Consider the following 12,506-nt stretch of genomic DNA (forward strand, 5'->3'; position numbering starts at 1 on the left):
AATGTCGGAAGAATCCTACAAGACTTAAGAAAGATAGGAATTTTTCTCCGTTAGATGGGGGGGGGTGAGACTCTGAGTCATGCCAGGTTAGATCATATGCCTGACACAGGTATCGAAACTCCTTAGAATATAGGGTGGGGTTAGGAGAGAAATCGCCGAGCTGTTTTTTAATCTTGGAAAGGTCTGCCAAGGAAAAAGGGACACGGACTCTAGTCCTTCAGCTCCAGCGACCTCTCAGAGGGGGGCCAACAAACTAACAGGGGAGGTTGAAACAGACTGACCAGTCGAGTAGGTTGAGACTGGCTGACCGGTAGGGGGGGTTGGGGCAGGCTGACTGGTAGAGGGCTGACTAGTGGGGGCTGCTACTGGGGTCTTGGAGTGAGTGTGGGCGGAAATGGGAGAGGTAAGAGGAGTGGCTGAGGGAGGGGTGGTAGGAGGAGCATAGGGAGGAGGGTTGGTAGGTCAGGAGGGAGGTGCCTGGCTGTAGGCCTTATCTGAAATGGAGGTGGAGTCCTCCTCTGATGTTGAGGTAGGGGCCGAGGGCCGGGTTTTGGCTAACAAGACCTGGGCCATTGAACATTGGGCGCACAGGTCTGGGCGAGAGTGCAAGTCTGAAAAGCCTTGGACATAGATAATTTCTGACCACTTTCTAAGCCTTCGACAGAAATTAGAGAGATCTAATAGAATGTTATAGTCAAGTGTGCCGTCTGGTGGCCATTGAGATTGGTTGTCTAATTTATACTGCGGCCATGCCACAGTGGAGAGGAAGGCTTCCAAGTTTTGGAGGAGACACCCTAAGGGGGTGTTCTTAGGGATTTTCCATTGTGAGGTTCTTACTGTTTAACCACCAGAAATGGAAACTGACTTCATGCAGTGGCAAAGCGTCCTTTGCCACTGCTGGAGACTGGGGGCTCCTGGAGCCACTAACGGAGAATTGAGGAACTTCAAGACAGATGTCTCCGGGTTGAAGACCTCACTGCGCCACAGGGTGGCTACGTCCTTGGGCGTACATAGGACTCTAGGCCAAGGACACGGAAACGGACAGAGATGGTTAACAAAGGGGAGTACTCACCGAAGAAGAAATTCTCAGAGCGGCACTAGTGGAAAGCTGGAACACTTGTTCGGTGTTGGTGGCTGGTTGGGTTGGGAGCCAGTGCGCTGGGGAGGAGGTTCTTCAGACCCCTAGGGGATGTTGAGGAAGGGTCTCCTCCGGTGTCGGGTTTCGGCACCAACTGTTTTGTTTAATTTAATTTAATAGAGCTAAATAATTAAACATGAGGCCAAAGTACACAAGAAAGTGGCAGTCTTTTATTGCAAATATGCGCACACTCTCAGGCGAAGTTCTCTAGTCCTTAGGTGTAGGAGGCCAAGGAAGTCGCAGCAGCGCTCTCAGGTGAAGTTCTCCAGTCCACAAGTAAGAGAGGCCAAAGAAGTCACACTGGCGCTTACCAGCGGCGGACTTTTATGCCTAAGAGCTAGAAAAAGAGGAGTTTAAGGCGTGTGTGTAGGAGTGGCTTCTTGAATTTCGGTGTCCCCGGCTTGACGTCACTCTGCGCATGCTCAGTTGATTTAGTTCTTTTCCCAGGCACAAGAATTTTTCCCAGGCGCAAGAAAATCTGTGATGAAGAACCTAGAAACAACAAAGACTGCTCCATCTTGTTCACCTTCCTCCATCTTGTCCCTTCTCCCTCACCCAAACATAGAGAAGATGACAATTGAATCAAGTCATCAAGGGTAGGAAGGATGTGGATATATGAAGGTAAAGAAGGTTGGGTATTCCAAGTCTTGAAATCTCTTCCATTAAAATTTTCTCTGATGATCTGTTACCCATGACCCAACATACTGATACCAGTTTAAAACTCTTCTCTGCCCTTCACTATTTTTTCGTGCTCCCTAAATGGCCAGCCAACTAACAGGGATTGGAGGAAGGGAGTGGTGGTCAAGAAACAAAGAAGATGAGAGAATAAAGTCCTCCTGGGAGACCTGATAGTGGTTGTGTTTAATTTTACGTTTTAACATGGATCAGGATGAAATACATCCTCTTCACACCATGCAATTTACAACCCATTTAAAACAAAAAATGATTATTCAGGCCGGGTGCTGTGGCTCATGCCTGTAATCCCAGCACTTTGGGAGGGTGAGGTGGGCGGATCACCTGAGGTCAGCAATTTGAGACCAGCCTGACCAACATGGAGAAATTAGCCGGGCGTGGAGGCGCATGCCTATAATCCCAGCTACTCAGGAGGCTGAGGCAGGAGAATTGCTTGAACCTGGGAGGCAGAGGTTGCAGTGAGCTGAGATTGCACCATTGCACTCCAGCCTGGGCAACAAGTGCGAAATTCCATCTCAAAAAAAAAAAAAAAAGAAAAAAAATTACTATCTCACTTCTATCCTTCTATCAAAAGTTAACACATTTTAAAAGGCCCACAGTACCCATGCTTCAAAAAGTGAAGCAAGGGCATGCAGAATTGTCACCTAGAGCCCAAGAGTGTTGAATAAGAAATTGTTCCAGTGTGGTGCTATCATATCTAAAGGAGGAACATAGGGGATAATCACTGATATTTCACAATTGCAGTCAATTAATTCAGGAAAGAAAAAGAAAATGCTTAACACCTGGGCAATTAAATTCTTAATAATAAATTGGTGATCAGACTCAAATGTACTCTGTGTGTTGAAGGACAACAATGAAGTCCATTTCTACCTTAGTTGCTGATTGTACTTCCCCTCGAGCTATTAGGTTCAAAGGTGCAGTTTCCCTCCAGGAAATACAGCCTTCCAGATAAAGCTTTCCCAGTTCTTCATTCCACTTTGTACTGGCTGAGTTTTCATTCCAAGCACTTGCCTGAGCATTTTGGGGAATCTTCTTCTCAACAGGGTGCTGATATTTGAGCAGAAAAGAAAATTGTTCTCATTTCTGACTCAAAGGTGGTATATTTACATAAGCCCCTCTTTCATTTAAATCTGTCTTAATCCTCAAGGATTTAGTAATTGAAATGCAAAATGCATTTTTTATCAATGAAAAAAAACCATAAGAGAAAACAAACAGTACAGATGAAGAATTTTTAAAAACCATTTTCATTTTTATTTTCATGTTAGAATGCCTAAAAGCAGTGTGGTTTCAAGATAATTGTTTGTATTTTCCTGATCTGGGTTGAAAACAAATGTGTACATATATGCATATGAAGGGGTTCAGAACATGCCACTCCAAAATATGTTGCTTTGGCATGCTGATTATTTTGAGCTAAAAGAAGAAATTGAGAACTAACTCTTTATCTCAACTGCCTAAAATGAAGTATAAATTTTCCCTTTTATAAAGGAGATTTTCATTAGTAAAGGTATTTGTTCCAGGAAGACAGCCATCCCTGATGACAACTTTTATCACCTGAGAGACTCTTATCTGTATAACAAGGCAGGCAACCTTTATTCACTATACATCTCCTCCTCTAGCCTTCCCACAATTTGCCTCCACCACCCCTGAGCAGCCGTAAACCCCTATTCCTTTCTGTAACTCCAGACGATATGAAAGTCTCAATCATCTGGCTGCTTAGTTTCATATTTCTGTGGGACTCCTATGTGTCCATATGTAATTATTTTTCTCCTATTAATCTATGTCAGTTTAATTCTTAGACCAGCCACAGAACCTAGAAGGGTATAAGAAAGCAATTTTCCATCCCAAACACAAATGAAATAAGGAAGATATGAGGTTACAATTTCATCTGAAAGTACAATGTAATCATTTTAATCTTACTTTCAACCCATCTCTAAGTTCAAGATAATTCTGATAATTTTTATTTTGTATTTCATAGCTGAATTGAAAGGCAGCTGGTCTACATTATCACTCCAACAAATACATTAAAATATGGTTAATTATCTCTTATGGTTGCAAGAGCATGGCAAATGTAGAATTTATTCTGGGTCTTGAATGGCTTTCTTGATAGTTATTACAAATTTCTCCTGTGGTGAGGTGCTAATTACAAGTGCTCAGTTCTGCCCCAGAAGACCTACTGCTAGATCAGAGACAAGGCAAAAGCTCTTGGTTTGCATCCACTTCTAAATTTGTTTTTCCACTTACTCCAGGTCTATTTTTACTTTTGGGGATGTTAGAGAAAGGCATTTTGTTTTTACAAACAAAAAGTCCTTAAACCTTAAATATTCTTGTCATTACTTCAATTAAAAAAGAAATATTTTGCTGGATAATCTCAAAGGTTTCTTCCAGGTTTAAAATCCTTCTATGGATTGTAATTTCAATTAGTCCTTTCCACATTATCACTAATATCCTTATTTGCATATACTTTTTTTTCTTCTCCACGTGGGTTGCTGTGTTTAAAAAATGCTACTTATTTGCATTCTAATATAGGAGGAAGGGAGGAGAGTAATAAGGTCTCTTTCTACATAGGCAAAGTTGTCCACTAATCAACATTATTGGCAATACTAAAGCCACTAGAATCTTAAAATTATTTCTATTTTTGTTTTATATTTCTTATTATATGCTATAAAGGATATATAAAAGACTCAAATGTGTACATTAGACTTACTTTTGCATGTTAAAAAGAAATCTAGCCTATTAGGCTAAGGTGAGGGTCTAGCATGGATTGGCTCCTACTTACCTCTCCAATTCCCTTTTGAGCCCCTTTACCCTCCCTCCCTTAATTCCTCCCAGTTTGTTTTTGTTGGAACCGAACTCTCGATTCCCTCCTGGGCAGGGGTCGTCGCGAAGGATCACCGACACGAAGTTCACAGCAGAGAGTTATTTATTACTAGCGCGCTAGGGTCCCAAGCTCTAAGTTGGTCCTGGGACCCCGACTGCTTGTTACAGGCTGTTTATATAGGCTAACACAAGTTCAAACACAGCTTATGGCGCGAAATTCAAACAAAGCTTAAGGCGTAAAATGATTGGGTCTAGCTATAGCCTGAGCAAGGGGTCTTGGTTTAATTGGTTAGAGCAGGACCTTATGAGGTTCTTTCCTGGAGTTGATAATTCCGGGAACTTCGAGGCAGGGTGAGACCCCTGGAATTGGCAGGGTAGGACCTCATGAGGTTGTTTCCCGGAATTGGCAGGGTGGGACCCTATCAGGGTGGAACACTATCGAGGCAGGGTGGGACCCTATCTAGGCAGGGTGGGACCCTATCTAGGGCCACCTGGTGCTAACTTTTTAGGTTTTGTAAGGCCTACTAGTTTCATTTTAGGCCTAAACAGACCTTTTCTTTCCTAAAACAGGAGGAGTTTTTTTCCAGGTTCAAGGCTTTTCCATTTATAATTCCCTTTGTGAGGTAAGGAAGGAACTCCCCCTCTCCCTTCTTATTCTTCAGATCTTGGCCTTAAATATCAATGCCTCAAAGATTTAGAGAACCATCCCAATCTAAGTAGATTCTCACCTCTGTAAGTTTCTTAACATTGTACTATTTCCTGCAAAGAACTTATTGTAACATATGTGTGTTATTTATAGTATGTTCCATAAAGATAGAATTCATCAATGTACCTGGAATTAGCACAGTGCCATGCACAGACTAATCTCTCTGTTGAAAAAATAAATGAACAGGAGAGCATTAACTCTGAGCAAGTTTATTCTGGAAATGCCCCAGCTCAAGCCTGAGAGAATATTATTACTATCAAGGTAACTTCCAGCCAGAGTAAGTAGTGCTATGAATTTAGCTCTATGGTGAAACAAGAAAGCTTATTCTCAGGGCCACAAAGTAAGAGAAGCAGCATGAGAAGAAAATCACACAGACATAAATCATGTGCAGAACCCAGGTGTAATCCTAAGGGTTGTGGCTGACACCCCTCTTGAAATGGCCTCATTGCCTGGGGTGCCACCTGAAGTTCTTGGTCTCGTAGCCAAGAAATCAAGGACACAATCACACCAAGGATGAGGTTAGAGCAGAAGTTTAATAGGCAAAAGAAACAGCTCTCTGCTGCAGAGTGGGGTCCCCAAAAGGGTTGCCATTCTGCAGGGAAATGCAAGGGTTTTTATAAATGAGTTAGTGGGGAGGGGGTATCTTAGTTTACCTAGGTCGTGAAAAACAGGTTAGAACCAGGTATGCCATCTGCATAGAGCGCGAATCTCTGGCAGCCCCCACCCCTAACTTTTATTATGCAGATGGCTTCTTGGCCTGAGCTTCTTTGCCTTGCTTATTTCTTTCCTACTGTGCATGTGCTAAAAAGGGGGAAGTGGAGCCTGCATGGTAGACAAGCCTGGCCCCAGGTACTCCTTTCCGTTGGTGCAGCTGCAGGCATCCCCCCATGAGTATGTCCAAAAAAGGAAAGAAATATGCTCACTAAGGCCCATTATGTTTACTGGGACCCACTGTATGTATGTGAAACTTGCTGATTACCCAGGAAACTACACCTCTGTGTCATAGCTGCTTCCTTATCTATTTTTGCAGCCTGATCTTCCAGGCTGCTCTTTGTTAAAAGAGAAGTGATTTCTTGGGCTGCTTTTTGTTAGAAGGGAAGTTCAGCTGAGAACTCTTTGCCCTAACTGTCTGTCTAGCTAGTTTCTTTCTACCTCCTCTTTCACTATAACAAAAACAGGTTAACAAGAGAAAAACATAACAAACTTATTTTATCAAAGTTTGGTGTGATACGGGAGGCTTCAGAATGAAAATCCCAAGACCTAGGGAAAATTGTCTGTTTTTATGCTTAGGTTCAAGGAAGAATAGACAGTTGTGTAGAAATGTGACTGTGTACAGGGTATGATCTAATGGTAATCAACTGAGGGGAGAAACCCAGCAAGGCCTGTCTGTTCAAATTCTTGAAACGCCTCTGTGGGAAGCATTTCATCCTCCAAGGTATGGGGCAGAATCCCTATGGAACGAGGTTCTTCAAGTGAAAGGGAGAAAGTGGTCTTTCTAGGTTTTATAACTTGTTTTGGGGAACAGGAGTTTTAGTTGCTATGACTCACCTTGGGGAAGAGAAATACTAGTATATAGGCCTGCTTTTGGGGAGGAAAAGGGGTGGGAGACAAGAGGATGAGAGAAGGTCAGAGAGAGACTTTGCTTCTGTGGTTCTTCCGGTCTCTTTCATTTCAAAGTACTCAGCGTGCCAAAGACATCATACTTTGGGCTATTGTGTTCTGAGCCCTAACAGTGCCTTTGTTATGCCCAGACCGTTTATTCCCCTGAGAAGACCACCAGAGTCCGGAGTCAAAGCCAAACAGCGAGGATCTTTATTACAGGTTCGAACCTGGAACTCTCACACACCCGTGAAACGAGCCGAACGGGAGAGCTCCCTAACTGGGCTCAAGACAGTGTTATATAGTCTAGGGTACACAGTCACAGAGTTATTATACAAATCCGATATATGATTGGCTGATATTTGAACAAGGCGATTAGGCGGATTATGGTTGGTTCCCGCCATTTCTGGTATTTCAGTTAGCTTTTAAAATCCTGATGACGTTTATCAGGGGCTTGCAGGGCAAGGGCAGGGCTTGTTTTCGCAACCCTCAAGGCGGGAAAGCAGTCTTACAGAAGCAGAACAAAGGCAGTTAATCATATTGCGACAGGTTTCACAACAGGCTTTGCAACATGAGTGTACCTTACCTAAACGCGTCTTGTGACCCCTGTCATGCCTCAGGAAGAAAAACAGAAACCTGCACAATCTCTAGATTATGCAGCATGATTGTGAGAGCAGAGCAAAGGTTTAGCAATGGGGCACACTTTACAAAAAGGCTTGGATGCTTGGATGTGAAATATTCCAATGTCCTTTCACCATCTCCCTTTATGTATAAAATGGTAGAGTTCATCTAGGCTTCATTAGGAGTAAGACTGAGTGGGTAGACATAGGAGTGGAGGGAAAGTTTGCCATTTGCCTTCTGAAGGTTTGATGAAATGAACTGACAGTAGAGACATTAACAGGAAAAAGAGGCATACAAATGTATTAACATGCAAGTGTGTACAGAAGCCATACAAAATATGAAACTCAAAGAAGGGTCAGATGGTTAAGGTTTAAAAATCTTCTTCATAGGGGAGAGGGAATGGGGGATGTAGGCAATTTTGAGCGATAGTAAATGATTTTCAGGATAATTGAATGAGCGCAAAGAACAGACATTGGCCTGGAACAAAACTTCATTCTGAGCACTAGGGGAAGTGGTGGGATAGTGAGGGGCAGAACTTCCCTGTGAATGAAAGTTCCTATATTATGTAAATATAGTCTCCCAGGTAATCTCTTGGAGCTGCTCTCAGAAAAATGAATAAAAAGTCTGTCCAAGCATGATGATGATGTTTAGTCTTTTCTCCAGTGGTTAAACTTGCCTAGTTGTTTGATGAGATTCCTAGGGAGAGGGTCTTAAGACAATTGCATTTCTTTTGAAAGTTTTCGTCAGTCAGACAAGGGAAATTCCAGAGACAACCTCTCCTTGTGCTTGGAGTTTGGGGTAGAAATAAGAGAAGGCTAGAAACTCCTTGGTTCTTAGGCAGGTTCTAAGGCTTTCCAAGTTCCTTTAATTCAGAAGTGTTCAGCATGACAAAGCATCACAGTTTGGGGTATTGTTCTCTGCACTCCAACAGTGGAAATGGTGAATAATGATGCTTCTGCCCAGATCCCTTTTAGCACCCATGCTGCCGTTCCCTTGGACTTTCCTTTGCTTCTAACAGCTAGCATCTGGGGTTCTTTTTGGAGGACTGTGCCTGTACTGCTACAGCCTGCTTTACTGGCAGCATAGAGAGCAGGCAATGGCTGGGAATTACATTATCCACCCTCATTCCATAATTAGGAGGATTGGGAGCATGAAATAAAAGCCCTAGGCTCCTTGCCTCAGAACAGAAGTTCCCTGATTTCATCAGGCTGGAGCCATCCTTGGCTAGATGCACCATTGCTTGGCTTCCTCCTTTTCCCTGATCCTGCTCTTCTTCCTTAGAGATTTCTCCTGGGAGCACTGCCTTAGTAAATCACATGCACTTGAATCCTCAAAAACCTAATTTTAGGGTCTACTACTGGAGGACTAGTCTTAAGACAGTGGGACAAAAGTTCTTGGGATTTTTTTCCCCCCTTAATCAATATGCACAGATTGACTACCTATGTGTAAGGCAGTCTAGAGAAGCAGAGAAGAGCATTCTAAGCAAAGAGAACAGCCAAACAAAGGCATGGAGCCATGTACATGACTAACTGTCCAAGTACTTTAACACGGCCAGCGTGGAAGGTATGTAAGGTACAGAGAATAATAGTCAAAGACGGGGCTGGAAGGTGTCACTTGAGGCCACATTAGAATAGACTTTGAAGTGATGCTAAGAAGTTTTTTTTTAAAAAAAAAAAAAGGCCGGCGCGGTGGCTCAAGCCTGTAATCCCAGCACTTTGGGAGGCCGAGACGGGCGGATCACGAGGTCAGGAGATCGAGACCATCCTGGCTAACACGGTGAAACCTCGTCTCTACTAAAAAATACAAAAAACTAGCCGGGTGAGGTGGTGGGCGCCTGTGGAGGCTGAGGCAGGAGAATGGCGTAAACCCGGGAGGAGGAGCTTGCAGTGAGCTGAGATCCGGCCACTGCACTCCAGCCTGGGCGACAGAGCCAGACTCCGCCTCAAAAAAAAAAAAAAAAAAGGAAAAGAAAAGCAAAAAACCTATGGGGAGAAAAAATAACATTTTTCCCCTACCTGCCTAGGTCCTAGCCTCCATCTTGGGCCCTGGAAATCTAACTGACAAAAGACAGATTAACAAAAGAAAAACAGAATTTACTAACACATGTAGTACACATACATGTGGGAGAAACTCAGTGATGAGTAACTAAAAACAATGGTTAGAATTTGAGTTTATATAGCATCTTCACAAAAAACCAGCCCACTTAGATGTGACAAGACAAAGGAAAAGGCTTCAAGCTTTCAAGGGTGGTAAACTGTGGAAAGGTAAGTGATGGGGGAAAACTAAAGGAATAAGGTTTGTTTTCTTGTGTCCATGACAGTGCCAACTTTCTGTCTTCTTCATGGTCATGAAACTTCCCTAGGAGAGAGGATTTATGGCAGTCCTCACTTTCAGAAGTTTCTGCTTTTAGTCAGACAAGGGAGGCACTGGGAAGGCTGCTTCTGTATCTGTTGAATCTGAAATAACTTCGGCTCAAACTACTTCTTATGCTAACGTGGCATATTTTGGGGTGGCGTATTTTGATCCCCTAAAAACACAATAAGGAAATTGAGCCCTTACCATGTGCTTTCCATTTAAATAATCCTCACAAAAACATTATAAAGGAGATACTATTAATATCCCCATTTTGTATCTGGGGGAATCAAAACATAGAAAGGTTGTTTAAGGACACCTAAAAAGAGTCAGAGCTGGAATCCAAGCTTGTCTGACTTCCAAGCCCATGAGTTGGTCTATTCTTCAAAAAACGTGAAGCAAAATATCATCGCTAATCAGTAACTCTGGTGCAAGTCGGGATTGGACTAGGAAGAGAGGGGAGGCATAGACTCCAAACTGAGCTCCCATTCCCATTGTTATTGCAGACGTCTTTTATGAAGAAATAATGATGGCTTGGACCAGGGTGATGGTGGTAAGGGCATGAGAAAACTGGACGGATTTAGAGATGTCTATTCTGCTTAAAAGTGCTTTACTGAATTGTGCTACCCAGGTCAGGCTATGAGTTTGATTTAGAATACATGTCTATTCCCAGCAGAGTTAGAGGGCAAATTGAGAAGGACCTATTTATTCAACAATGTGTATTGAACTCTCACTGTATTGTGCTGGGTGATACCAATTAGGTGACATTACTAGAATGAAAGCTTATATGTTTCTTTTTTTTTTTTTTGAGACGGAGTCTTCCTCTGTCACCCAGGCTGGAGTGCAGTGGCCAGATCTCAGCTCACTGCAAGCTCCGCCTCCCGGGTTCACGCCATTCTCCTGCCTCAGCCTCCCGAGTAGCTGGGGCCATAGGCGCCCGCCACCTCGCCCGGCTAGTTTTCTGTATTTCTTGGTAGAGATGGGGTTTCACCGTGTTAGCCAGGATGGTCTCGATCTCCTGACCTAGTGATCTGCCCGTCTCGGCCTCCCAAAGTGCTGGGATTACAGGCTTGAGCCACCACGCCCGGCCAAAAGCTTATATGTTTCTAATGAGTCAATAACCATTTTAGGTTGTCTAAGAACCCATCAATATTCAGAAATCAAAACAGATATGTTTATTGTTTTGAGTTTTGTTTAAAGCCATAATGATCATAAAGATAATGAGTTCTCATACCAATTTCACAGGGACAGCTAGGAACCTATTTTTGTTGCTTTTTGTTTTTCGTAGTCAAATTCTTAAGCTTACATACCAAAAAGGTACTTTCTAATAGATTTTTCCCCTGGTCAATGTTTCTTGAGAAATACTATGGCTGGTTTAATCAAGGTATTGTTTTAAAAAAAAAAAAGTGGGGGGTTAGAAAGGACAGTTAAAATGATATTAAATGTACATATAATATCGAATCCAGAGGCTGCTGCTTTCATAACAGATTCAACAGTGTTTAAAAAAAAAATCTGTTGTGTTTTAGGAATTTATCCTGCAGATACACTTGCACATGTATGAAATAACCAACTTACAAAAATAGTCCAGCATCTTTATAGTAGTAGAAGATTGACAAGAATCTAAAAGTCCATCAGGAGACTGGCTAAATAAAGTTTGGTATATCCATTCAATGGAGTACAACATAACTTTAAAAATGAATGGGGTGGCTCTGCAGGTATCTATATAGCTTTTACGTTTTTTTTGAGACAGGGTCTCGCACTGTCACCCAAGCTGAAGTGCTGTGGCATGATCTCAGTTCTCTGCAGCCTCTGCTTCTGGGGCTCAAGCAATCCTCCCACCTCAGCCTCCCGAGTAGCTGGAACCATAGGTGTAAGCCACCACACTAGGCTGTTTTGTTTTGTTTTTGTAAGATGGGGTCTTGCCATGTTGCCCAGGTTGGTCTCGAACTCCTGAGCTCAAAGTGATCTGCCTACCTTGGCCTCCGAAAGTGCTGGGATTACAGGCATGAGCCACCGTGCCTGACGCTAAGTATCTATATAGTGTTAAGATGTATTACTAAAGGAAAAACACAGAGTGCAGAACAGTGTGTTATAATTTATGTACAAAAGGCGATGGTTACATGCACACACATATATTTACATACATACTTTGGTTATGCATTGAATATTTCCGAGCTATAGGCCATGGGACAAAAACGAGGCTTAAATGGGTGGGAGTCGGGTGAGCAAAGAACATTTCTTTTCACTATGTATTCCTTTGTTTTTTTTTTTTTAACTCTCAAAATAAATATGTGTATTTTTTTTCCTGTAAGGATAAACAAAAACTTGGTTTTCATTTAACACCATTTTATTGATTTTCTAATGTATATATAACTTTTATTTAAATTATGATTAACTGGCAGTGGAATTATACGGTTTTTTCCCCCTTCCTTCTTTATGCTTTATTTTTATTTATTTATTTATTTTTTTTTTGGAGACGGAGTCTAGCTCTGTCGCCCAGGCTGGAGTGCAGTGGCGCGATCTCGGCTCACTGCAAGCTCCGCCTCCCGGGTTTACGCCATTCTCCTGCCTCAGCCTCCC

Source organism: Colobus angolensis, unplaced genomic scaffold (assembly GCF_000951035.1).
Source record: "Colobus angolensis palliatus isolate OR3802 unplaced genomic scaffold, Cang.pa_1.0 Scaffold105, whole genome shotgun sequence".
NCBI classification, from domain to species: domain Eukaryota; kingdom Metazoa; phylum Chordata; class Mammalia; order Primates; family Cercopithecidae; genus Colobus; species Colobus angolensis.